General features: G+C 54.4%; 1 protein-coding gene across 1 annotated transcript in view; it reads left to right on the forward strand.

The window, feature by feature from the left end:
- Window positions 1-1,008: 1,008 nt before the first annotated feature.
- Window positions 1,009-25,404, forward strand: part of CTXN1 (cortexin 1) — a 47,911-nt gene continuing 23,515 nt past the window's right edge. Inside the window, exon 1 of the mRNA XM_074978293.1 lies at window positions 1,009-1,108. The gene's annotated coding sequence lies outside the window, so the exon portion shown is untranslated. The remainder of the gene's footprint in view (window positions 1,109-25,404) is intronic.

Consider the following 25,404-nt stretch of genomic DNA (forward strand, 5'->3'; position numbering starts at 1 on the left):
GGGGAGGAGTGGGACTGCCCCCGTACTCATTGGAAGTGGCACAGCACCCACGGTGAGTGTGGGAGGTATGTGGGGGGACGAGGTGGGGCCTATGATCCCCCTTGCCCACATGCTTGTTGAAACCCCCAAAGAACTCTAGTAGATTGGTGAGGCACGATTTCTGCTTGGAAAAACCTTGTGAGGTCTTTCTCCAAATGTCTTGTTCATCCAAGAGTCTGATGACTGTTCTTGGCCGTCCTTTCAACCAAGTCACCTAGTGCTGAACTGCTTAAGGGAGAGGGTCCATCCCCCAGTTAATTGTTCTCCAATGTCAGACTTGAGTTCCTTCAGGACTGGGGTGATAACCTGGTCCTGCTGACAATGCACTGTTTGTCAGTTTGTTACATAACCTCCTTTACTGACACTTCAATGTGGGATACTTCCTCCAGCCTGTCACCCTTACAGGACCTGCTCAAGGAAGACTCCTGGGTCTGTATAGCTGGGGTTTACATTTTGCTTGAGGTGGTGTTATGTTTTAAAATATTGGCCATGCAGCTTGCAGGCATCTGCCGCTTGTTCCTCTTCCTTACTGAACTGGATTGGTGCCCCTGCGCAGGACTGGGCCCCGGGCGGGCAGCCAGCCGGGCCGGGGGTCTATGGGGAAACCCTCCACTCCACCCCCGCACCCCGCGGTGCTTAGAGTTGAGTCCGGAGCACCTATAGGACATGTGGCTGAACCTTCGGGTGTGGGGGCACCGGGCGGTGGTGGGGCTGGGCGGGGGACCCTGTGCAGCAGCAGCAGCAGCAGCAGCAGCCTGGGGCGGCTGGAGGCGGACGGGCGCTTGTGCGCACTGAGAGCAAAGGGCGCGGCCGGGGCAGGGGTGTCCGTGCTGCCAGGCAGCCCCCGTGCCCAGCCCTGCCCAGCACCGCCCGGCGCTCACCCCCCGCCACCCCATCGCCCGCTGTGCCCAGCCCCCCGCCCCGCCACACCCCCGGGCTGCTTCCCGCAGCCAATGAGGAGCGGCGGGAGGAATTCAAAGCCCCGAGCCGAGCCGGGCAACGTCGGGCGTCGCAGTAGCCGCTGTCCAGCCCCGCCGGCAGCGCTGGCCCAGGGAACCGCGCTGGGCAGGTAGGGGCAGCGCGGGGCCGGGCCGGAGCTCGGCTGGCTCCTGCGCCGCTGGAAGCCCGGGCGGTGCTGACACCGGGGGACGGCGCCCGGCGTGGGGATTGCGGGCGCGGAGCCGCCGGGTGACACGGGACCCGCCCTGCGCGTGAAAGGTTTTACCCGAGCGCAGCGTCAGGGGCGGGGGGCCGGGGCCGGCTCGGCTCGGCTGGGCTCCCCCAGCGGCGGCGTTCGGCGGCTCCGTGGCACTGCCCGGGCCATGGGAAGCTTTGGCTGGAGGAGCGGATCGGCCCACGCCGCTCCCCGGGGCGGGGCTCGCGGCGCCCCCGAAGGCCGTGGCCGGGAAGTGCCGGCCGTGCCTGAGCGCCCACCCGCGGCTGAGCCGGGGGCAGAGTCCGCGTAACGCTGGAGGAGTGGCGGGAGAGCGCCCCGGGCTTGGCCCGGAGCACGTGCGGTGGGGGGACTTGGTGGTGCTGTTCAGAAGGGCTGGGGGAGATCAGCGGCCGGGTGGGCTGAGCTGCCAGCTGCTGGGCCTGGCTCAGGCTCTCCTCAGGTCGTCACACATCTGTCCTGGAGCTCTTCCCTCGCAGGGTACGGGGGTGCCCGGCTTCCAGCGCCTGGTGCTCCATGTGTTTACTTTTGGGTCACTGCCCCCTGCATTGTCCCTGTCTGGCCTTCCCCCTGCCCCACGGGGAAGCATGGCCTGACCTGGATCCCTTCTGCTTGGCCAGCAGTTGGCAGTCTGGGGTTTAAGACTTGGACCCAGCAAGGCAGGCGGCCATCCTGCAGGCCCCAGGGCACGTGCATGAGTGTGACAGGAGCTCTGGGTACAGTATGGACTGGGGCTGCCCATCCTGCAAGGGCAGTGTGCAGGTGAGGGTCCTTGGCTAATGATTTCAGCGGGGCAGGGGCAGGCCCTGCAGACGGATGTGGTTACATGTGTCCGTGGTTTTGTTGTTGAGGGCGTTTGCTTGCTTGGGAGGTGGCAGTTGGGTTAGTGCAGAGGAGAGGAGGCACCTGCTGAATGCCATTGGGAGCCGTGTGTGCAGCCCTAGAAGCTGGGGAGATGTGGACGTGCCCTTTGGGCACAGTCCCCAGAGCATCCTACGAAAGCACATTTGGTGTCTGTGAAGGGCTCAGTGCGGTCCTGGCTCACGGCCACTCGCCCTCCATTGGGAGACAGTCCAACAGTCTCTTGCCTTTCCCCATCTCGCCCAGTCTCCGGTCTGCTGGCAGTAGCCAGTGCCAGGTGCCCCAGAGGGAAGAAACAGACCAGGGAATCAAGCGGTTCCTCTCCTGTAGCCCATTTTCAGCTTCTAACAAACTGGCTGGGGATCTCATCCCTGCCGACCTGGCTAATAGCCACTGATGGACTTATACTCCATGAATTTAACTGGCTCTTTCTGAATGCTGCTACAATCCTGGCTTTCACAATGTCCTCTGGCAAGGAGTTCCACAGGCTGATTGCACTACATGAAGAAATACTTCATTTTAAACCTGCTGCCTATTTATTTCATCTCGGTCCCTAGTTCCTGTGTTATGACAATGTGTGTATAACATTTCCTTATCCGCTTTCTCCACACCAGTCACAATTTGCTAGATCTCTACTATATCCCTGCTTAACTGTGTATTTTCCAAGCTGGGACATCTCAGGCTTATTAATCTTTCCTCATATGAAAGCCATTCCTGACCCCCTAATAACTTTTGTTGCCCTTTTCTGATCCCTTTCAAATTCCAAGATCCCTTTTTGGAGATGAGGTGATCACATCTGCCTGCAGCATTCAAGATGTGGGTGTATCAGAAAATATCACAGAATTCCCTATTTTATTATGGATTTCTTTCTTAATGATTCCCTTTGTTTTGACTGCTGCGCCACATGGAAGGGATGTTTTCTGAGAACTAGCCGTAATTACTCCAAGATCTCTCTTGAGTGGTAGCAGCTAATTTGGTTCCCATCACTTTGTATGTGTCATTGGGGTGATGTTCCCCCTGTGCATTACTTTGCATTTGTCAACACTGAATTTCTCCTGCTGTTTGTTGCCCGATTACTCACCTTCATGCAATCCCTTGGTAGCTCTATAATCTCCTTGGGACTTAACTCACACTTTGCTCCCTCCTACCTTGATCCAGGTCTCCTGCTGCTCGCTAGTGCCACTCCCAGGGTAGCTCCGCAGCTGCTGCAAACTGCAAGCTCTCTGAATTTCAGTGGGACTGTACTGATGGACATCAGCTGTGGCAGGCTCCTAGCCCTGCTTCGTTAGTGCTGGCTGCGGAGGATGGGCTGACCCCTCCTGCTAGAGTGCTGTCAAAGCCCTGTGGGCTGGAGATGGGCAGCCAGTGGGAGGACAGGTGCAGGCTTTGTGCTAGACAGTCCCTGTTCTAGAACTGGGCTCTGTTACTCTGAGACCTGGCTGGGCTGGGACTTCTCCTGCCTGGCCTCAGGGTTAGCAGCCTAGCCACTGCCTGTGGGAGTCACAGTCTGGCTACCCTGGGTGAGAATCCAGGAGCCAGCTACCTCCTCCCTGACAGCCCCTGCCCAGGCCATGGGAATGACTTAAAAAGGAGACTTTTAGCTCTAGGAGATGCTGGGTGTTTGCTTTGCCTTCTGATGGCAGTACCTTTAGCAGGTCACATATCTGGCTTTTCTCCACAACCTCAGGCTAGAGAGTGGAACTCTCCTGCTACCACCTACCTCCAGGCGCTGTCTGAAAAGCACTATGTGTCCCCACCACTCAGGATTGAAGGGAGGTGAGCTGGCAGGACCAGCAGTCTGGGCAGTGTGGTGGTGGTGGTGGTAGGGGCCTGTCTCCCCTGGGATTGTGTGTGGCTGTTCTTTCTTTGCTGGGGCTTGATGGTGGGCTTAGGCAGAGTGGGAGTGTCCTGGGTCTGTGCGCTGCTTTTGCAACCATTAAAGTTACTGTGGTGGGAAGGGTTCAGATCAGTCATTCCCAGGGTGCACCATGCCTGGCCTGCAGTGAAAGCAAGGAAAGCTTTTGGAGATGCATATCAAATAGAGCTGGAAGAGACCTCAGGAGGTATCAAGTCCAGTCCCTGCCCTCTCGGCTGGACTTTCCCCAACCCTGAGGGCAGCTGGACTATTCCATGAAGCAGGGGAAGCTTTTGTGTGTGAGGGGGCCACTAACCCTCAGAAAAATCAGCCAGGGGCCACATGCAAGTGAGAAGGGAAAAAACCCGCACAGACATAGCCCCCAACTGAGAAGCAGAACTAAGGTGTTCACCTCACTACCCTCAAGCACCAGCCCAGAGCCTTGGGAGTCTGGGGCTAGTAGATTTTGTGGGACCAAAAATGAGGGGCATGGTGCATGGGAGGGAGCTGCTGGGGAGCAGGCTGGTTGGGATGTGGAATCTGGGGAGGAGGTAGGGTTTGGGTGGAAGGATGCAGGAGTGGGCTGGGGGGCCTGGAAGCTGGGGTGCAGGAGCAGGCTGGGGGTGGGGCTGGGGGCTCTGGAAGGAAGGTGGGGGGGGCTTACATGGCACAGCTGCTGGGGAAATGCACATCACTCCACAGGGCTCTGCATGCTTCAGGGATGCAGCCCTTGCTGGCACTCCCCCTCCACCCCCCCAAACTGGCTGTGAAGACTACTTTGCTGTAGCATGTAGAGGTCCCCACCACCCACGGGCTGAATGGGGCCCTAGCTTGCCTGGACAGAGGGGAGGTCGGGGTGGAGCTGGCTGGCCTGGGTGCCCCTGGTGTGGCTGGTTCACAGCTATGCAGGGGGGTGTGAACTCCAAGCCTGGCAGGTGGGATCCAGGCAAGCCCTGTCTGGCCCCACCCCCCCACGAGCAGCCAAGCAGGGCTGCCAGGGGTCAGAGAAGGGAATGACAGGTGGGGGTGGCACTACCCCAGAGCAGGGGGATGGGCCGAGCTCCCAGCCCCACATGCAGCTCTGAGTGGGGCAGGGCCGAGTGGACAAGTCCTGCCTTCGCCCTGCCCCATGCATGTGGCTGGGCGCTGCCCCAAGTCTGTTTTTAGTGACAGTGGGCAGGGCCGAGGCATCTCGCCTGCTGAGCGTCGGAGGGGCGTTTGTGGGCACCCGCAGGACCTGTGCCTTGTGTGGGTTGGGTCACGTCCCTCCCCCAGGGCTTGTCCTGCACAAAAGCGGCTGTTTGTGCAGGTGGGAGGGAGGCTCCTGCGCTGCTGAAATAAAAGGGGTGTATTCTCCTGGCTGCTGGGCCAGCCTCTCAGCAACACCCCTGCACATGCAGTACGGAGGATCGTAGCAGCAGAAGGTGTTCACCAGGGTGGGTCTGTGCATTCCAGATCACAGGCATCCACCTCTGTCTCTCACATCCATGCTTGTGCCCAGGCTGCACAGGGACCTTCTGGACACCCTGCTTAGGGAGGGGCCTGGAAAGGCCAGTGACATGGCCATGGACTTCCTCCCCTGCCATTGCCGGCCAGAGGAGCTGCCCCCAGACCACTCCTGGGAGTGGGGAGGAGAACTAGCCAGGCACTCCAACCGCTGGGGGCAGCAGGAGGAGGGAAGAGGGAGTGCTGGTGCCTCTGCTCTGGTGCTGTGGCTGAGTCCAAGCAGAGAAAGTCATCCGCGTACCAGGGCATAACACAGCACAGGGGTGGGCAGAGTCCACCACCTTTGGGGGAAAGCTGCTCTGTCCTCCCCCAACCCTGCACACAGGTAGGCACAAACACATGAGAACCTTTGTGGGGGGGGGGCCCCTCCCTGCATCAGAGCACCCTCATCCCATTCTTTCTCTGGGCCTTTCCACTCAAGGCCCTCTCTGGGAAGTTGTACACAAGTGGCAGGTGTTTATGTCAGCAGTTCAGGCTATTACCACCTTGCTTGAAGGCTGAGCTGGGATGTATTTGCAGGCAGTGAAACTTTGCCCCTGAGAACATGCAGTCGTAAAGCAGACCCTGTGCTTACTGTTCAGGCCCTGGCAGGGCTCCAGCTAATTTCAACCACCCGTAGCAGAACAAATCATGCTCTGTGCCCCATGTGTTAGGTCACCTCTGTTAGTGCACATAATGACGTTCCAGGAGCAGGGCTGGGGAGTCAGGCAGGAGGCTCAGGGCTGGGCAGAGGGTTGGGGTGCAAGGGGAGGGGTGAGGGGCTTCACCTGGGACTGAGGGGCTTGGGGTTCAGTCTACCCAGTGGAGAGGACTCCCTCCAGCTCTCTCCCTACAGAAGCACCTGTGGCTGGGGGGCAGACCCCTGTCCCCTGGCAGCCCTGAGCGCCTCTGCAGGAAAGGGGCACCTAAACAGTTGGTTCCCTGGTCTCGTGCCATTACTCCTGCTGGCTCAGTGCCCTCTCCTTACTCAGGGCTGGCCATCGGTGGGGCATGCCTGGGATAGGGCTGTCCAGGGCGTGGGCCCTTTGCTGTGGGAGGGCCCCAGATCCCAGCAGCATGGCTGTTCTGCATAGCCACAACTGGATGAGTCCTCCGTGTATTGGTGCTGCTTGCTCCTCGCCCTGCCAAGACAGGTTGCCATAGTTACCGTGACTCACAGTGGTGTTGCTGGCATATGGGGAGGCGCAGCTGGCTGTAGGAATGAGACAGTGACCCTGAACTGATGGGAAGGCAGCTGGACCCAGACTGCAGTCTCTGCAGGGCTCTACTTGCCTGGTCCTGCATGCTCAGATGCTGTCACACATGGGGGCTGTAGTGGTACCTGGAGGGACCAGCCAGGGTCGAGGCTCCTATTTTGTGCAAGAGCAGAAGTGATGGCCCCAAAAAGGCCTTGTAGTCTGCACCTGTAATGAGAGACAGGCTGGAGCTCCCAGCTGGGGTGGGGGACAAGGCAGCAGTGGAACCAGCATGCTTGGTAAAGCTGCTCTCCCTCTGCACACAGGCACAGTGCGGCCAGGGGTCAGGCCCATCCCAAAGCAGAGAGAGGCTGACTCCTAATGGCAGAACTGCTCTCTGCTTTCTTTTTGGCCTCAACAAACTGAGCCACAAGCTCCTCCCACAAATTGCACCCTGCCTGCAAGCCAGCTCCGCCATGCATGTGGCATACAAAACCTGGGCTGGCTCTGGTAGCAGCTGCCTTCAGCCTGTGTGCTGCAAACGAGGTCTTTTTCAGGAGCTTAGCAGGTGGAGCTGGCTCTGGGTGCTTGGGTGACTGCTGAGCCCTTCACCCTACAAGCTGCTGCTGGAGCCCCACTCACCATTAGCGCTCTGTGTTGATTCCCAGACCCTGAGGCCAGGGAGCTCTGCGATCGTCCCATCTGCTCCAGCATGGTACTGGTTGCAGCGTGCCCCTCCCTAGGTTTGCTGTGGCAGCTTCAGCAGAATGCTGTCTCAGCCAGAGACTGAGAAACCAGCCCCATCTTGGCAAAGTGTTCAGTCACCTCCATTTGGGCAGCCTGTGGGCAGCAAGCTCTGGAAGGAAGTGCTTGAGAAATGATAGTGATGATGATCTCCCCGCCAGCCCCCCAAACACCTTTATTAACCTGTGTGGGTCACTCACCTGGAGCTTCTCAGTCATGGCAGGATTTCTAAGCGTGGCTCTACTTTGACCCTTCCAGTAGGGCTGGAACTGGGTCAAGAGTTAACAGAAGAGACCAGTGCAGGGTCCCTCATGCCTGGGACTCGAACCCTCTCCCTCCCATGCCAGGGCTTGCAGGTGGTGGGCAGTCAGCTGCTTTTTCTCAGGTTTGGTCTGGTCTTGCTTAAACTGCAGAAGTGAGAAACCAGCAGCAGCTTTGGCTAGCCACAGCCCCTTTAGCAGTATCAGAGAGGTAGCCGTGTTAGTCTGTAGCTTTTGAGAGCAACAAGAAGTCCTGTGGCACCTTATAGACTAACAGATATTTTGGAGCATAAGCGTTCGTGGGCAAAGACCCACTTCATCAGATGCATTAGAGTAGAGGCTCTACTTTGTGATGACTCAGAGCTTTAGACCCACGTAAATAAAACCTGACAAATGGCAAATCTACAAAAAAACCTGCCCAGGCCAGGGACATAGCAACTTGGTGGTAACTCTCACTGGGTGCTTCCAGCCTGGCCTTATCCCTGGTGGTGGCTTTGTGTGACCCTTCATTGTGGTGTTGCATTGTCACACCCAAATCTCACAGACATACCACTTTCAAAAGAGACTGAGACTGAGTCTACACTGTGAGACAATTTTGATTTTTAATAAATTCAATATTTAACCTTTCTTATAGATTCAAATTTTGTGTCTTCAAACCTTCTTGAAGTTCAACCCACACTTCTTCCGTGTTTCCACATTCCCGTTGCCCTATGCAAGTTTGACAGTGTGAGCATTGCATTAGACTCCTATGGCTGGAAGGGACCTCAGGAGGTCATCTAGTTCAGGCACCTGCTTCAAGCAGGATCAACCCCATCTAAATCATCCCAGCCAGGACCTTGTCAAGGTGGGACTTAAAAACCTCCAAGGATGGAGAAGCCACCACCTTTCTAGGCAACGCATTCCAGTGCTTCACTGCCCTCCTGGGGAAGTAGTTTTTCCTAATATCCAGCCTACTGCTCTCCTTCTGTAACTTCAGACCATTACTACTTGTTCTGTCATCACTGAGAACCATTTCACTCCGTCCTCTTTAGAGCTCCCCTTCAGGATGTTGAAAGCTGCTGTCAAATCACCCCTCAGTCCTCTCTTCTGTAAACTAAACAAGCCTAAATTCCTCAGCCTCTCCGCCTAGGTCATGTGCTCCAGCCTCTTAGTCATTTTTGTTGCCCTCTGCTGAACCTGCTCCAGCACATCCACATACTTTTTATACTGGGGGGCGCAAAACTGGACACAATATTCCAGATGTGGCCTCACCAGTGCCGAATAAAGAGGAATAACTACTTCTCTAGATCTGCTCGAAATGCTCCTCCTAATGCACCCCAGTATGCCGTTAGCCTTCTTGGCTACAAGGGCACACTGTTTACTCATATCTAGCCTTTCATCCACCATAATCCCTAGGTCTCTTTCCACTGTACTGCTGCTGAGCCAGTTAGTCCCCAGCCTATAACAATGCTTGTGTGATGGAGTGGGGGATACCTGTGTGTATGTGAGTGGCTCACAGAGGGTGTGGGGTCCTGCTGAGGGTAACCCTGACAACCAGGTAACACCTTTGTACGGGAGACAAAGGAGGAGGTGGAGCCTGAGGGGTTTGAATTGGAACTGGGAGTTGGAAGCAGTTAGTCTGGGCTGAGGGAGAGAGAGACCAAGGAGGGGGCCAGGCCCCGGCTCTGGGGGCCCCTCGGGGCCTCCTCTCCCCAACATGGATTGGACTGGCTGTCTCTGCCTGCTGTACTGACTCCTCTGTACGATGCTGTGTCCTGTCGGCTAATAAACCTGCTGTTTTCCTGCTGAGTGAGAGACTCTCCTGCCTGCGGACAGGGTGCAGAGCTTGGGGGACCCCAGAACTCCATCACACTGGTGTCAGGAGTGGGATGTTCTGCACCCCGAGGATGGAGCATCCAGCAGTAAGTGACCGGGGCCCTGGAAGAAGTGGGGCCTGCGAGACCCAGGTGTGCTGAAGGGCAGTGAGGTGCAGTTCCCCAAGGCGGAGGGGCCTGCGGCCGAACCCAAGCAACTGCGGTCGTGGTCCTCGAGAGGGGGTGTCACACCCAAGGAGGGGTTACTCCTGGGAATCTGTTGGAGTCGGTCCCAGAAGGTGGAGGGGCCAAGAGCCCAACCCCCAGGAACAAGTGACCCCTGAGGAGGCTGACGCTGAATGAGTCCTTCCCAAGACAGGGTGCTCATGGTCCCTGAGAGCGGGTGTCACACTGAAGAAGGGGTTCCTCTGGGAGTCTGTTGGAGTCGGTCCCAGAGGGCAGAGGGGCCTACGGCCTAACCCCGGGCAGCTTGTGACCCGCAAGGAGCCTGGCACACTGAAGGGATTCTTCCAGGAATCGTGGGGTGCAGAGGGCATCAGCCTGAGAGCCTGCAGCCACGCTGAGCAACTCCGCTGTGAAGTGGCAGCACCTGGAAACTGAATCGAGATTAAAGAAGCTGGACAAGGCAGCGTGGATGTGCAGTGGCAGAGCTGAGGGTTAAGGAGAATCCTGCAGAGGTGAGCCCGGATCGGGGCAGGGAACCCTGGACTGCATGGAGCTCTGAACCGAGTGGCCTGCCACAGCTCAAGGAGGGAAGGAGCGATTCCAACCCATCATCTACTAGTGGCCAAGACAGACCTGCGAAGAGTTTTCCAGGCCTGGGCCGAGGAAGGTGCCTGTGTGTCTGTGCAGGAAAGCAGCTTGTCCACTGGGAATGGCAAGTTGTCTGTGAGAGAAGCTGCTCCACCTTCAGTGTGTGTGTGGAGACCAGCCGGGGGGCTGGGACAAAGGAGAGAGTGTCTCCCATTGTCTGTCTGTGTTGAACAGCAGCAGCAGCCTGGGGAGAGAGCAGAGCCTGCGTTTGGAAAAGGTGCCAATGAGGAAACTAGCCCATTGTCTGAGGAGGATTCCTCAGCCTAGGGTGGCTGGAGAAGGATCCACCAGAAAAGAGCATTCCAGGTGTGTCTCTGAATCCAGCCATGGGGGCTGGAGCAGAGGGAATGGCTCTGGGATGGGCAGTGGTATCCCTGCTAAGGACACTGGTCCTTGGTGCAAGAAAAGTGCTTCTGCTTCTGGGGAAGTGAATCCTTTGCCTGAGCCTGTGGGGGCTCGAGATGGAGCCAAGATCCCAGAGCTGGATCTGAGGGCAGCTGAAGCCCAGATGGGAAGTGGGCCTACCTCTGTGTCTCTCAGGGGGAATGATGCTTTAACTTGGTCTAATCCAGTTAGGATCATCAGGGAATCCCAGAGACCAGACGATTCTGGTACCTGTTCTTTGCCTGATGCTGAGGTGTTACTGGGAGGGGGTGAGAGGACTCTGTCCTACCAGAGTCATCCTCTCGCCAGGACACAAGAACAGATGGGCAATGGAGTTATGCTGACTGATGAAGATAAAGGAGCTGGTAGCAGAAGGGACGAAAGGGACCCTGACCTTCTGTCCGGTGGTACTGGCTGTCTGCCTGGAGGGGGATTATATGGGAATCTGCCTGATGGGCCAGAAGTGATCCTGGGTGTAGGTGAAACCCAGGAGCTGGTTGTGGCTCAAGGGAGCAGTGCCCCTGTGGAGGCAGACAGGGGTGAGTTGTTTGGGGGAGCTCTTGAGGAAGAGAATTTCCCTGAAACTTTTCCTGACCCATCTGTGGGGACTGCAGAAAATGGGAGTGAGGTGAAGGAGAGTGAACAGGAGAGGTGCTTGTCTGTAAGAGCCAGAGCAACCCTTTGCCTGGGGAGAAGTTTGTTTCAGCTCCTGATGGCCAGGACCTGCCTGAGTGTGAAACCACTGGCTGTGCTCTGGAAGGGTCCAAAGCAGGCAGGGTAAAAGTTTCTCAGGATTTGGAAGCTGGTGCAAGTAAAGTGAAAACTATCAGGTAGTGTGAGCAGCCCTGTGAGAACCAAGTAAAACAGCTGCACAGTCAGTCTCTGTAGGATGCAGGAGAGGTTCAGCAATTCCCCATCTCCAGATGCTAGAAACACTTATATTCTCACACTGGACTCCAATTCTGATTCCACTGGGAGGCAGAAGTTGGAGGTAAAAGGACAAAGGAGCTGTGGGCCTGGTGGGCCAGTAAGGGATAAACAGGGATTCCTTCATGTGGATTCTGTGTCTGGGACTCACAAAACAACTCTCAGAAAGCAGTTTGGTTTGCAAATTTCCAGACTGGCAGGAAGGGGGCCGTCTCCCTGAGATCATCAATGGCCCAGCTCTTGTTAGAAGGGAGGGCACAGCCAGAGAGATCAAATTTCCACCCCAGGGGCAAGAGAGAAGATTAGAACTTGATGGTGCTAAGAAAGGCCTCAGCCATTTGTCCCCAAAATACCAGATTCTCAAGGAGGTTACACAAAAGTTGTGGTCTGCCAAAGAGCAACGTAAATGTACAGTTGCAATGGGTTTGTTCTGTTACTCACGCTGACTGCTGTAACCAAGCTGTAGAATTGTACCATGCACTGAATGTTTGGAAAGAGCCATGTGACATGATGACATTGATGTAGAAGCATGAGTTGTATGTTGAAGGAGTCTGTAACTCTGAAATGTCACCATTGTTCCCTGTAACTAGTCTTGCAACCTGTCACATGAGGAGGAACATTCCAAACCTATTGTGTGGCATGGAAGGGGAAACTGAGGCACACAACCATTTTGGTGGTCTGGCTAAATGCCAAGGATGGAAGCATTTGTACCTTCTTTTACTGGACTGTAACTGAATTCCAAACATTGGCTGGAGCAGCTGTATGGGCTGGTGGTCAGACAGGGCAGGGCCCAAACCAGAAAAGAACTATTTGATCTGTTGGTGCTGCAGCATCTGTATGGGCTCTGCCTGCCCGATTTGAGAACGTGGCTGATGGACCGGGGCTGAAGCAGGGAGACCGACCAACCTGAGGGAACTAAAGGGACTTGTCCGGCTGCATCACATGAAAAGGGCCAATACCAAGCTCCTGAGTTGGAGCCTCCCCCAGCAGGATTATGACATGGAGGTGGTGCACATCAAGGGGAGCACTGAGGGTGCAGCCGATGCCCAATCACGAGGGGAGGGCCCCAAACTTCCCCAGGTCACTGGCTGAGTGACCCCGCTCAGTTCGGTCTGGAAGGGGGGAGAGATGTGATGGAGTGGGGGATACCTGTGTGTATGTGAGTGGCTCACAGAGGGTGTGGGGTCCTGCTGAGGGTAACCCTGACAACCAGGTAACACCTTTGTACGGGAGACAAAGGAGGAGGTGGAGCCTGAGGGGTTTGAATTGGAACTGGGAGTTGGAAGCAGTTAGTCTGGGCTGAGGGAGAGAGAGACCAAGGAGGGGGCCAGGCCCCGGCTCTGGGGGCCCCTCGGGGCCTCCTCTCCCCAACATGGATTGGACTGGCTGTCTCTGCCTGCTGTACTGACTCCTCTGTACGATGCTGTGTCCTGTCGGCTAATAAACCTGCTGTTTTCCTGCTGAGTGAGAGACTCTCCTGCCTGCGGACAGGGTGCAGAGCTTGGGGGACCCCAGAACTCCATCACACTGGTGTCAGGAGTGGGATGTTCTGCACCCCGAGGATGGAGCATCCAGCAGTAAGTGACCGGGGCCCTGGAAGAAGTGGGGCCTGCGAGACCCAGGTGTGCTGAAGGGCAGTGAGGTGCAGTTCCCCAAGGCGGAGGGGCCTGCGGCCGAACCCAAGCAACTGCGGTCGTGGTCCTCGAGAGGGGGTGTCACACCCAAGGAGGGGTTACTCCTGGGAATCTGTTGGAGTCGGTCCCAGAAGGTGGAGGGGCCAAGAGCCCAACCCCCAGGAACAAGTGACCCCTGAGGAGGCTGACGCTGAATGAGTCCTTCCCAAGACAGGGTGCTCATGGTCCCTGAGAGCGGGTGTCACACTGAAGAAGGGGTTCCTCTGGGAGTCTGTTGGAGTCGGTCCCAGAGGGCAGAGGGGCCTACGGCCTAACCCCGGGCAGCTTGTGACCCGCAAGGAGCCTGGCACACTGAAGGGATTCTTCCAGGAATCGTGGGGTGCAGAGGGCATCAGCCTGAGAGCCTGCAGCCACGCTGAGCAACTCCGCTGTGAAGTGGCAGCACCTGGAAACTGAATCGAGATTAAAGAAGCTGGACAAGGCAGCGTGGATGTGCAGTGGCAGAGCTGAGGGTTAAGGAGAATCCTGCAGAGGTGAGCCCGGATCGGGGCAGGGAACCCTGGACTGCATGGAGCTCTGAACCGAGTGGCCTGCCACAGCTCAAGGAGGGAAGGAGCGATTCCAACCCATCATCTACTAGTGGCCAAGACAGACCTGCGAAGAGTTTTCCAGGCCTGGGCCGAGGAAGGTGCCTGTGTGTCTGTGCAGGAAAGCAGCTTGTCCACTGGGAATGGCAAGTTGTCTGTGAGAGAAGCTGCTCCACCTTCAGTGTGTGTGTGGAGACCAGCCGGGGGGCTGGGACAAAGGAGAGAGTGTCTCCCATTGTCTGTCTGTGTTGAACAGCAGCAGCAGCCTGGGGAGAGAGCAGAGCCTGCGTTTGGAAAAGGTGCCAATGAGGAAACTAGCCCATTGTCTGAGGAGGATTCCTCAGCCTAGGGTGGCTGGAGAAGGATCCACCAGAAAAGAGCATTCCAGGTGTGTCTCTGAATCCAGCCATGGGGGCTGGAGCAGAGGGAATGGCTCTGGGATGGGCAGTGGTATCCCTGCTAAGGACACTGGTCCTTGGTGCAAGAAAAGTGCTTCTGCTTCTGGGGAAGTGAATCCTTTGCCTGAGCCTGTGGGGGCTCGAGATGGAGCCAAGATCCCAGAGCTGGATCTGAGGGCAGCTGAAGCCCAGATGGGAAGTGGGCCTACCTCTGTGTCTCTCAGGGGGAATGATGCTTTAACTTGGTCTAATCCAGTTAGGATCATCAGGGAATCCCAGAGACCAGACGATTCTGGTACCTGTTCTTTGCCTGATGCTGAGGTGTTACTGGGAGGGGGTGAGAGGACTCTGTCCTACCAGAGTCATCCTCTCGCCAGGACACAAGAACAGATGGGCAATGGAGTTATGCTGACTGATGAAGATAAAGGAGCTGGTAGCAGAAGGGACGAAAGGGACCCTGACCTTCTGTCCGGTGGTACTGGCTGTCTGCCTGGAGGGGGATTATATGGGAATCTGCCTGATGGGCCAGAAGTGATCCTGGGTGTAGGTGAAACCCAGGAGCTGGTTGTGGCTCAAGGGAGCAGTGCCCCTGTGGAGGCAGACAGGGGTGAGTTGTTTGGGGGAGCTCTTGAGGAAGAGAATTTCCCTGAAACTTTTCCTGACCCATCTGTGGGGACTGCAGAAAATGGGAGTGAGGTGAAGGAGAGTGAACAGGAGAGGTGCTTGTCTGTAAGAGCCAGAGCAACCCTTTGCCTGGGGAGAAGTTTGTTTCAGCTCCTGATGGCCAGGACCTGCCTGAGTGTGAAACCACTGGCTGTGCTCTGGAAGGGTCCAAAGCAGGCAGGGTAAAAGTTTCTCAGGATTTGGAAGCTGGTGCAAGTAAAGTGAAAACTATCAGGTAGTGTGAGCAGCCCTGTGAGAACCAAGTAAAACAGCTGCACAGTCAGTCTCTGTAGGATGCAGGAGAGGTTCAGCAATTCCCCATCTCCAGATGCTAGAAACACTTATATTCTCACACTGGACTCCAATTCTGATTCCACTGGGAGGCAGAAGTTGGAGGTAAAAGGACAAAGGAGCTGTGGGCCTGGTGGGCCAGTAAGGGATAAACAGGGATTCCTTCATGTGGATTCTGTGTCTGGGACTCACAAAACAACTCTCAGAAAGCAGTTTGGTTTGCAAATTTCCAGACTGGCAGGAAGGGGGCCGTCTCCCTGAGATCATCAATGGCCCAGCTCTTGTTAGAAGGGAGGGCACAGCCAGAGAGATCAAATTTCCACCCCAGGGGCAAGAGAGAAGATTAGAACTTGATGGTGCTAAGAAAGGCCTCAGCCATTTGTCCCCAAAATACCAGATTCTCAAGGAGGTTACACAAAAGTTGTGGTCTGCCAAAGAGCAACGTAAATGTACAGTTGCAATGGGTTTGTTCTGTTACTCACGCTGACTGCTGTAACCAAGCTGTAGAATTGTACCATGCACTGAATGTTTGGAAAGAGCCATGTGACATGATGACATTGATGTAGAAGCATGAGTTGTATGTTGAAGGAGTCTGTAACTCTGAAATGTCACCATTGTTCCCTGTAACTAGTCTTGCAACCTGTCACATGAGGAGGAACATTCCAAACCTATTGTGTGGCATGGAAGGGGAAACTGAGGCACACAACCATTTTGGTGGTCTGGCTAAATGCCAAGGATGGAAGCATTTGTACCTTCTTTTACTGGACTGTAACTGAATTCCAAACATTGGCTGGAGCAGCTGTATGGGCTGGTGGTCAGACAGGGCAGGGCCCAAACCAGAAAAGAACTATTTGATCTGTTGGTGCTGCAGCATCTGTATGGGCTCTGCCTGCCCGATTTGAGAACGTGGCTGATGGACCGGGGCTGAAGCAGGGAGACCGACCAACCTGAGGGAACTAAAGGGACTTGTCCGGCTGCATCACATGAAAAGGGCCAATACCAAGCTCCTGAGTTGGAGCCTCCCCCAGCAGGATTATGACATGGAGGTGGTGCACATCAAGGGGAGCACTGAGGGTGCAGCCGATGCCCAATCACGAGGGGAGGGCCCCAAACTTCCCCAGGTCACTGGCTGAGTGACCCCGCTCAGTTCGGTCTGGAAGGGGGGAGAGATGTGATGGAGTGGGGGATACCTGTGTGTATGTGAGTGGCTCACAGAGGGTGTGGGGTCCTGCTGAGGGTAACCCTGACAACCAGGTAACACCTTTGTACGGGAGACAAAGGAGGAGGTGGAGCCTGAGGGGTTTGAATTGGAACTGGGAGTTGGAAGCAGTTAGTCTGGGCTGAGGGAGAGAGAGACCAAGGAGGGGGCCAGGCCCCGGCTCTGGGGGCCCCTCGGGGCCTCCTCTCCCCAACATGGATTGGACTGGCTGTCTCTGCCTGCTGTACTGACTCCTCTGTACGATGCTGTGTCCTGTCGGCTAATAAACCTGCTGTTTTCCTGCTGAGTGAGAGACTCTCCTGCCTGCGGACAGGGTGCAGAGCTTGGGGGACCCCAGAACTCCATCACAGCTTGGGGTTCTTCCGTCCCAAGTACAGGACTCTACACTTCTGCTGGTTGAACCGCATCAGATTTCTTGTGGCCCAATCCTCCAATTTAGCCAGGTCACTCTGGATCCTATCTCTACCCTCCAACGTATCAGCCTCTCCCCTTAGCTTATTGTCGTCTGCAAACTTGCTGAGGGTGCAATCTAGTCCCTCATCCAGGTCATTAATGAAGATGTTTGAACAGCATCAGCCCCAGAACTGAGCCTTGGGGCACTCCACTTGAAACTGACCGCAAACCAAATATTGAACCACTGACCACTACCTGCTGGGTCTGACTGTCTAGCCAGCTTTCTATCCATCTTATAGTCCATGGATCCAATCCATATTTCCTCAACTTATGGGAAGAAACTTATCCCACAGTCGCTTAGCCCTGCTTGCTTGTGGGTGTTTCATGTTAGAATCCCAGAATGCAAAGCATTGTCCCAGAATTCAGAGCACCCAGTACCAGAACTCTGCCGTCCCTTACATCTGCTTGGGTTCCCTGTGCTGTGCATCCTCTGTGGACTTCGGCATAGTGACAGGCAGCTGTGCTCTCAGCCTTGTCCATCCCCTCCCAGTTCCGTCAGCCGTGCATCTGGAACTTCATATTCTGGGTACTGCAGAGTTCTAATTCATTTAAAAACTTGTAGGCTGCCGGGGACCTTCCTGCACAGCTGGATGGAGAGCACCGCAGAAGGAAGGGTCTCTACTTGGAGGGTCACCACATAGCTTTGTGGGGAACATATGGAACACCTCTAGAGGGTAATAAAGTCAAACTGAAGACACGGTGATTCCACACTGGCCTTTGTTTGAAATTTGAAATTGATGCTATGCCCATCCAGTAATGTGGACATTTTGTTGTTGGTATTAAGACTCACTAACTGGAGCTAATGGTATTTACAGCGATGTTGTAATATCGAGCAAACTCCTTTAAATTTGATTTATCTTGTAATGTAGACGCAACCAGCGTCAAATGAAAGCAAAATAAAGCCTGAGGCAGCCTGGGGCACTGGTAGCTCTGTTGGCAAAATGGGGCCAGGTCTGGTCCCCAGTCTGCCTCCCAAGGTCATTCATTCTATCCTGCCCATTCCTTTCCCTTCACCTACACTACGTCAACATTCTTTGTTCCTTGTCTGGCCACGTCTGTCCCTGTGAACATCAACAGGGACAGAATAAATCACAGAACAACAAACCTTGCTGTCCTGGCAGTTGGAGGGACTCTCAGCTCCCTCTGGGCGCTGCTAAGGAGATCCGTAGTCCTGCGGGGCGATGACTCTGGCCTCCCTTGGTTCCTACAGGCTATTGTCAGAGGCTGGCTTGGCAAGAGTATAGGCCAGGGCAGATAGAGCCAGGAGAGGTTAGCTTGACTCTGGATCCTGGCATCAGACTGTGCGTCCTTGGCATAGTCTGCCCAGCCCCGCTCTCTGCACCTTGGGCGTGGCTTCTGAGTGGGCTGTTGGAAGTAGGAGTTTGAGAAACACCCATGTCGTCCTCAAAGTCTGAAACGTGGTCCCAGGAACAGTGACCTCCTCCTGCCACCCATGGCTCAGAGGCTGATGGGCCTGCTGCAATCTCAGCTACGGGAGGCTTATGCAGAGTCCCAGTGGCTGTTTCCAAGCCCTCTGCCTGCGGTGCAGCTGGAAGGGATGGGAAGAGCCGCTTGCCCTTTGTCTCCAGCTCAGTGATGGCTGCCTGGCCAGGTGGGCATGAATAATTTAGGCCCTGCATCAGCCGGGGCTCAGTGACCAGGAAACTTGAGCTCCTGAGAAGGGGCCGACTCTGTCACTCGGGGTGATGCTGTTAATTTATGGCCACTGTGGTGCTTGAGTATGATCCACTTCCCTTCCAAGCCCCAGCTGCTGCATGATATGCTGTCTGGCAAGCAAACTGGATTCACTTGCAACTGGAATGTTCTGTGCAGGAGATTTGTCTAGGCGTGCTCCAATCTCAGCCCCTGAGAATGACTCTGTCAATCCTGTTCTTCCCTTTCAGAGTGACCTGAATACAAATCTGGCTTCTCTGATCCACAGAGCACTTGCCAGTGCAGTTTGGTCACAGCCGCCAGGCAGAACAAAGTCAGCTCTGCTTCCACCCACTGGAGGCAGCAGGGGCAATCTGGGCCTTGATGAGAAAACGAGACAGTACCAGGACCCAAACCCACCCTCTTGGCTAAACAACAGTAAAAGAGGCAGTCTGGGCCACGCCCATGTCCTTCCAAGGAACACAACCTCCTGCCATGTAGAGAGCTAAGCGGGTAGCCCCTAAACAAGCTCAACACCCCCACGCCCCCTAGAAGAGCAACTAGCAAAAGACAAAAGCAAACGGGGATTCTTGCTGAGAACAGCACAAGAAGAAAGCTGCCGGGCTGTCAGAGGTCTCGCACTGCACAGGCAAAGCGCTAACAGAGTACTGCGGGGTGGGACCGGCTGTTTGTGGAGAAAAAAATTCACTTCTTTGCATTGGTCTTCACTGCAGAGATCAGGAGAAAGGTCTCCACCCCGAGCTGTTCATTCTGTGCAGGTAACTAACCTGAGGAGCTGTCCCAGACTGAGGTGTCATTAGAGGAGGTTTTGGAACAACCTGATAACCACACAGCACTGAGGCACCAGGACCAGATGAGATTGCCCACGAGCTGCAGTGGAACTGAAATGCAACATTGCGGATCTGGTAATTGTGCTATGGCCGCCATGGAGCCAGCGGCAGAGACACCTCTCACAGGCCCTGGTGGGCGGAGCCAGGCCCTGCTCACTCCTCCCACTGAAAGTCAGTGGGTGGGACAGCAGTATAAATGACAGTCTGGGAGCTGTTCTTAGGTTGCGGTGGGGACAGTTTGGGCCTTGAAGATGGGGAGGGGGCAGCTTAGGCCTCCAGCATCACCCCCCAAGAATTCTCATACATGTTCTAGTTGAGCAATGCCCCAGCTGCCTGGGCTGCTGAGCACGCATATGTGCAGGAAACCCCATTTCCCCAGCACAGGCTGCAGTAGCAAACACATCTCACTGCAGTTGGGTGTGCTCTTGGAGGAATGTTTGTGGGGGCTTGTGAGTGGGCTGAGGCCAGTCCCAGGGGCTGGGGGGGGACTTTGCCCCCAGCCTCACTCTTCCCTCAATCCCATTCAGACCCCAGCCTCAGCTCTGCTGTCAGCCCCTGCACTGCTGCTGAGGATGGTTGAGCTCTGCAGTGATGGGATTGGGCCCCACTGAGGTGCTGGTAGCTCTGGCTGGGATTCCCCAGCCCCCACGTGTTGCACTCTGCAGCTGCAGCCTTCTTTCAGTGCAATTTGTAAAAGTACTTTCCTAGTTAGTGAAAGAACTGAAAAAACAAATTCCATCCCGTTGAACCAGCCTGCCCCCTGCCCCCAACTCCCTGATCATCTGGACTCTAGATCCACTGCATGGGCCCGCTTCGCTTGAGCTAACTGAGTACCTGGTGGTGGCGGCAGCAGCAGCAGAAGGCTGTTATCAGTGGTCAGGCCACAAGGGGGTGGGGAATGGAGACACTGGGCTCTTTGGCAGATGCAGCAAGACAAGTTCTGTTCCAGATCTTGGAGGGGAGTGGGCTTTAGTGGCTGCAGAGGTCCCCACACTTACCGTGTCCCCCTCCTACCTGTTACCCCCTCTGCTCCCAGCTTCTCTGACTGATTTGTGCCTTTCAATTCAACCCCATGCACCTATCCAGTCTCCTCCCTTACTTAGTCCTGTTCTACCATCCCCAGGCTTTGTTCCCCACCCCTGGATCTCCTGCCATCAGCCTGACATCTCATCTTCCTCTTCCTCACCCCTCTGCATTCTAGCTAGGCAGCTTTGATCTTCATGTCTCCTTGCACACCAGCTGGAGAGAGGCTCCTGCTCTCAGCACTCGGAGCTCCCTGCTCAGGCCCTGTAGCCCTGGCTGTGACATGCTCTGTGTGGATGATGCCTATGCACACTGGACATGTGAGGGAGGGAGCATACTCCAGTGCAGGCGTGCTCTCCAGCGAGTTCAGTGGCTGGACTCTAATGCGTCCTTACAGAGCATGTGCAGACTGAGCTTCCTAGACTTGATTTGGCCACAGTGGACACAAGAAGTGGCTATTAACTGGCCATCAGTGTGTTTAGGCTGGAAATCAGGTAAAGATTTCTAAGCCTCTGAGGAGCGAAGTTCTGGAACAGCATTTGATGGGGAGCTCCATGAGGTGGGGCAAAACACCTAACCACTCTCTGAAATTCACCAGAGACCGTTGTAAGGGGCTACGCTCGTGGAGGAGAAACCAAATGCCCAAATATACAATGGGGAAGAACTGGCTTAGCAGCTGTATTGGGAGAAAGATCTGGGACCTGTGGTGGATCACAGCCACAACATGAATAGTAACAGAGAGGTCGCCATGTGAGTCCGTACTCCAGAACAAAACAGAAATGTAGCACTTTAACAAAATGATTTATTTGGTGATGAGCTTTCGTGGGCCAGCCCCACTTCTTCAGATCAATCTCATTTCCAATAGACTGACATAAGTACAGAGGACCAAAAAAAAAAAAGACTGAAGGAGGGGAATGTTAATTGTCCTGCCTGAGATAATTACAAGCATCAAAGGAAGGGAAGCAGTCCTTGTAATGTGTGAGGTATTTGTCTCTGTTCTGCCATATATCAACGCGTCAGATTTGAATATGACCCCTGTTCACCAATTTCTCCCTGTAATCTGTTTTTAAATTCAGATTACAGCCAAGAAATTTGTGAATTGGAATTCATGTGCAAATTTGACACATTAACATGTGGTTTGGATAGAGACATCAATTACCTCCCACATTACAAGGACTGCTTCCCTTCCTTTGATGCTTTTAATTATCTCAGGCAGGACAATTAACATCCCCCTCCTTCCATTTTTTTTTTTTTTTTTTGGTCCTCTGTACTTAAATGTGAGTCTGTGTTGGAAATGAGATTGATCTGATGCAGTGGGTCTGTCCCATGAAAGCTAGCTCATCACTTAATTCAAAAAAAGTGGTTTTTTTTGGACACAGCATCCCATTCTGGCTCATGTTGATGCTAGCAAAAGGCGCATGCAGTTTTAGGTTGCATTAGCAAAGCACAGCATGCAAGTTATGGGAGGTGACCATTCTGTTTGGTGCTGGTTAGGTTTCAGCTGGAGTACTGGGTCCAGTTTTGGTTACCAACCTATAGAAAAGATGTGTGGAAATGGGGTGAGTGACAAGGGTGACCAAAGCGATGGAATGTGGCCGTGTGAGCAAAGGCTGAAGGAACTGGGTATATTAAACTTGAACAAGGGGATTGAGGGAGACATGGTAACGTTCATCATGTACTTGAAAGGCTGTCTTAAAGATGGAGCAAAGTTGCTCTTTTGCCACCCAGGGCAGGAAAAGAGGTTGCGGCCTGGCAGAATCCGAGTAAACCCCTGGAAAAACTCCCTGACACTGAGAGCAGTTGTACAAGGGAAGAGATGCCCAGGGAAACTGGAAGCTCCTTCACTGGAGGGTTTGCAAAGGAGTTTGGAGAGCCATCTGCCTGGGGTGATTTTGACACAGGAGCCCTGCATCTTGGCAGAGGTTAGATTAGATGGCTCTTGCCGTTCTATCTAACCCTGACAGGCAATGGTTCATCTCTTGGCAGCAGCCCAGCTCCCCTGACACAGCTGAGGCGCTGGTGCTCAGTCACCAGCCCCAAGCTTTCGTGTGCTGATCAGGTATCAGCCAACTTGGGAGCAAACGTGGTCGGGCTTGGAAACTTGCAGTGGCCTGGGTAGAGAAGGCATTTCTGTCCTGTGGGACAGGCTGACATTTCAGTGTTCATCTTCTCTGCCAAGTGGGACAAACCCATGGAAATGGGAATGTTTCGGTGGAATGAAAAGTTCGGAGAAATTTCAACTCAAATGTTATAAAGAAAAATTCAGACCTTGGTGATGGAAACGGAACATTTTTGTTTTGAACTTTCCTGCTGAAAAACTGGATTCGGTTTTTTTCTTTTCCTCCAACTCAGCATTGGAAGTATTTTGTGAGGAACCTCGTTATTGTGACAGACTGTTGCATGCTTGCAGTGCACTGCAATTACAAGTGCTTTCCAGAGCCAAGGCCAGTCGGGCACTAGGCTGGGTGCAGCTTTGGATGTGATGCACTCAGTGAGGTTAGTGCTGGAGTAGCTGAGTTTGGCCTGGGGAGCTGTAGCATTCAGCAGAATGTAGGGCTCCTTTGCTGAAGCACAAATAAGAGCTGCTAGGGATGCAGTGCAGGGAAAGGGCTCCAGCTAAATCGGGCTCCTGGATAAGAGACATGACAAAGAGCTTGTGCACTTAGAGCTGTTTGCAGATACAGAATTGGCACCTGCAGCTGCACCAGCGCACATGATCTGTAGATATTTGCATCAGTGTTTATGGATACAGATACCCCTGGATATAAAGCCGATAGCCACCAGTTTGCAGGGTTCTAGATATAAAGTTTGTAGCTGCAGCCATGTCTGTGTCCGCCAAAAGAAGCTGTAGATATCTGCATCTGCAGCTGTGGATACCTGCAGAGATCTGCAGATTTTCAGGGCTCTGTGTGGCAGCTCCAAAGGTTGTCTCTCCCCAGAAGAAGTTGGTCCACAAAAAAAAATATTCCTCCCCACCCTCTCTCTCTAATACCTGGGCACCTGCCTGGCTCCAGCTGTCCTGGATGAGTGAGATGTGCAGTGGGTGTGAAAGCAGCATGGGACACGCCCAGTCTTCCTTGGGACCTGAGTGCCCTGGCTGGAGTGTCTGGATTGTTTTTCCTGTGGAATCAGTATGTGCCCGAGGGGGGACCCTACTCACAGCACACACGTGCCCACCCATGCACACACGTGCACTCACCAGTGTCAGGCAGGACAACGCCTAGCAAAATAAAGGACTTAGAATCACTTGATTACAGCCATATGATTCCTTTGGCACTGTCTGAGCACGTGTGCCCATTCTGCAAACAATCCAGAGGAGAGCCTAGTAATTAAATACCAAGGAACTGATTTACTCAGCAATTAAATCACTGGCTGTTTAAATACAATAATTTACCAATTACTTGGTCTGCTAATTAAAAACAAACTAATTCGTACATCTGAGTTCAACATCGCAGCTTTGCTAGGCTCTGCTCTGGATTGCCTGTGTGCACCCCCCTTCGCCTACCTGACAGTACACACGCATGTGCAGATGACATTTGCTCCTCTCGAGCTGCTGAAATGTTGCAGCCAGGTGAGCTTGCACGGTTCTGGCAGGCGTCCTGGAGCCAGGCAGGCAGTCTCTGTCTTTCCTCGCAATCTGCCATAGGCAATGGTGCTGGGTATGCCCCACAGGGGGTCGTTACCTGTCTGGTGCTGTCTCACAGTGTCACACCCCTTGGCTGCACCTTTTGTACCAAGCTCCCAAACTGCTCTTTGCTGCACAGCATGTGAGCCCAGGAATGTTCAGCCTGAAGGGATTTCCCAGGTGTGCACTCAGTGAATCACAGGGAGACTCTCAGCCTTGGGGCAGTACTGACACCATCAGGGCTAGTGGCTGCTCCTAGCCTGCAATTTCATATATTATTACCAGCGTCTAGAGATGGTCAGTTGTAATGGGCTCCGCTCAGCCCACAGCTCTTGAGAGTTCGTAGTCTCAACAGACAAACTGTGGGTGTGGGGGAAGTGGTTGCAGAGGGGAGGTCACTTGTCCAAGGGTGGCCAGCTGGCAGAGCTGGGAATGAGCTGGGTCTCCTCTGTCCCAATGCCAGGCCTGGCCTTCAGCTGGGTGGATGTTTCCCGACAAAGATTTTCATCAGAAAACGTGTCTTCAGCCAAAATTTCTGGGGGAAAACATCCATTAGGGAAACAATAATGTGGTTTTTGTGATGAGCTCTTTAGCACAATGGCAGTTACCCTGGGGCGTTGAGTCGAATCCAAGCACTCTGGTACACGTCAGGGGATGGTTTCAGCGGGTGGTGTTGAAGTGATTGGATGATGAATTCCAGTTGACAACAGGGCCAGTTCTGAATTGTTCAGGTGACTCGCTCTGACTGCCCATGGACCTAGTTTGGAACTACTCAGGTGTCGTGCTTTGGTTGGCAAAGAAGAAGGTATTTAAGTATTCCCGTGTCTGGGTCCCACTGACCAGGGGGCCAAATTTGAACTGTTTGGGTGTCTCGTTCTGATGGACAACCAGGACTGAGTTCATTTCTGTGTTTCCAGTGAAAGTTCAAGCTGGCTGAGGGGGGGCTTTACAAGAGGCTGGTAAGCACAGGGTCCGAGGCGCTCACCCAGCCTGGGTGTCGTTGTGTGCAGAGAGAGCAGGAGGCACTGGGGGAACAAGTCCAGTCATTAGTGTGTTAGCTCTAGCTGACGTGGATGACTCATTAGCAAACCAGAACCTACTTGCTGCCATGGCCAAAAGGGGTCAGGCAGACAAGGCTGGGACTTTGCTACTGGTGCAGGATTTCCAAATGGAATTCATACTGGGAACGGCTTTGGCAGCTGCTCTAAAGCCCTGACGTGCCACAGAGCGAAGGTGGTCTGATTGAAGTGTTGATCTGGGCTGAATTGTGTGGGGTGTGGGGAGGAGGTGGAGCAGGGCAAAGGAGGTTGGTTTTGTGGAATTCGAACGCTGGCAACCCAAGACTGCGTCTCGCACTGCCGGGGGTTAATCAGCAGTGGCGCCCGATGCTAGCAGAGCTGGTTCCCCCGTGCTCACTGCAGCCCAGCTGTGCCTACTCCTCCACTCTTCCGGTGG

The sequence above is a fragment of the Carettochelys insculpta genome, chromosome 27 (genome assembly GCF_033958435.1).
Source record: "Carettochelys insculpta isolate YL-2023 chromosome 27, ASM3395843v1, whole genome shotgun sequence".
Taxonomy (NCBI): domain Eukaryota; kingdom Metazoa; phylum Chordata; order Testudines; family Carettochelyidae; genus Carettochelys; species Carettochelys insculpta.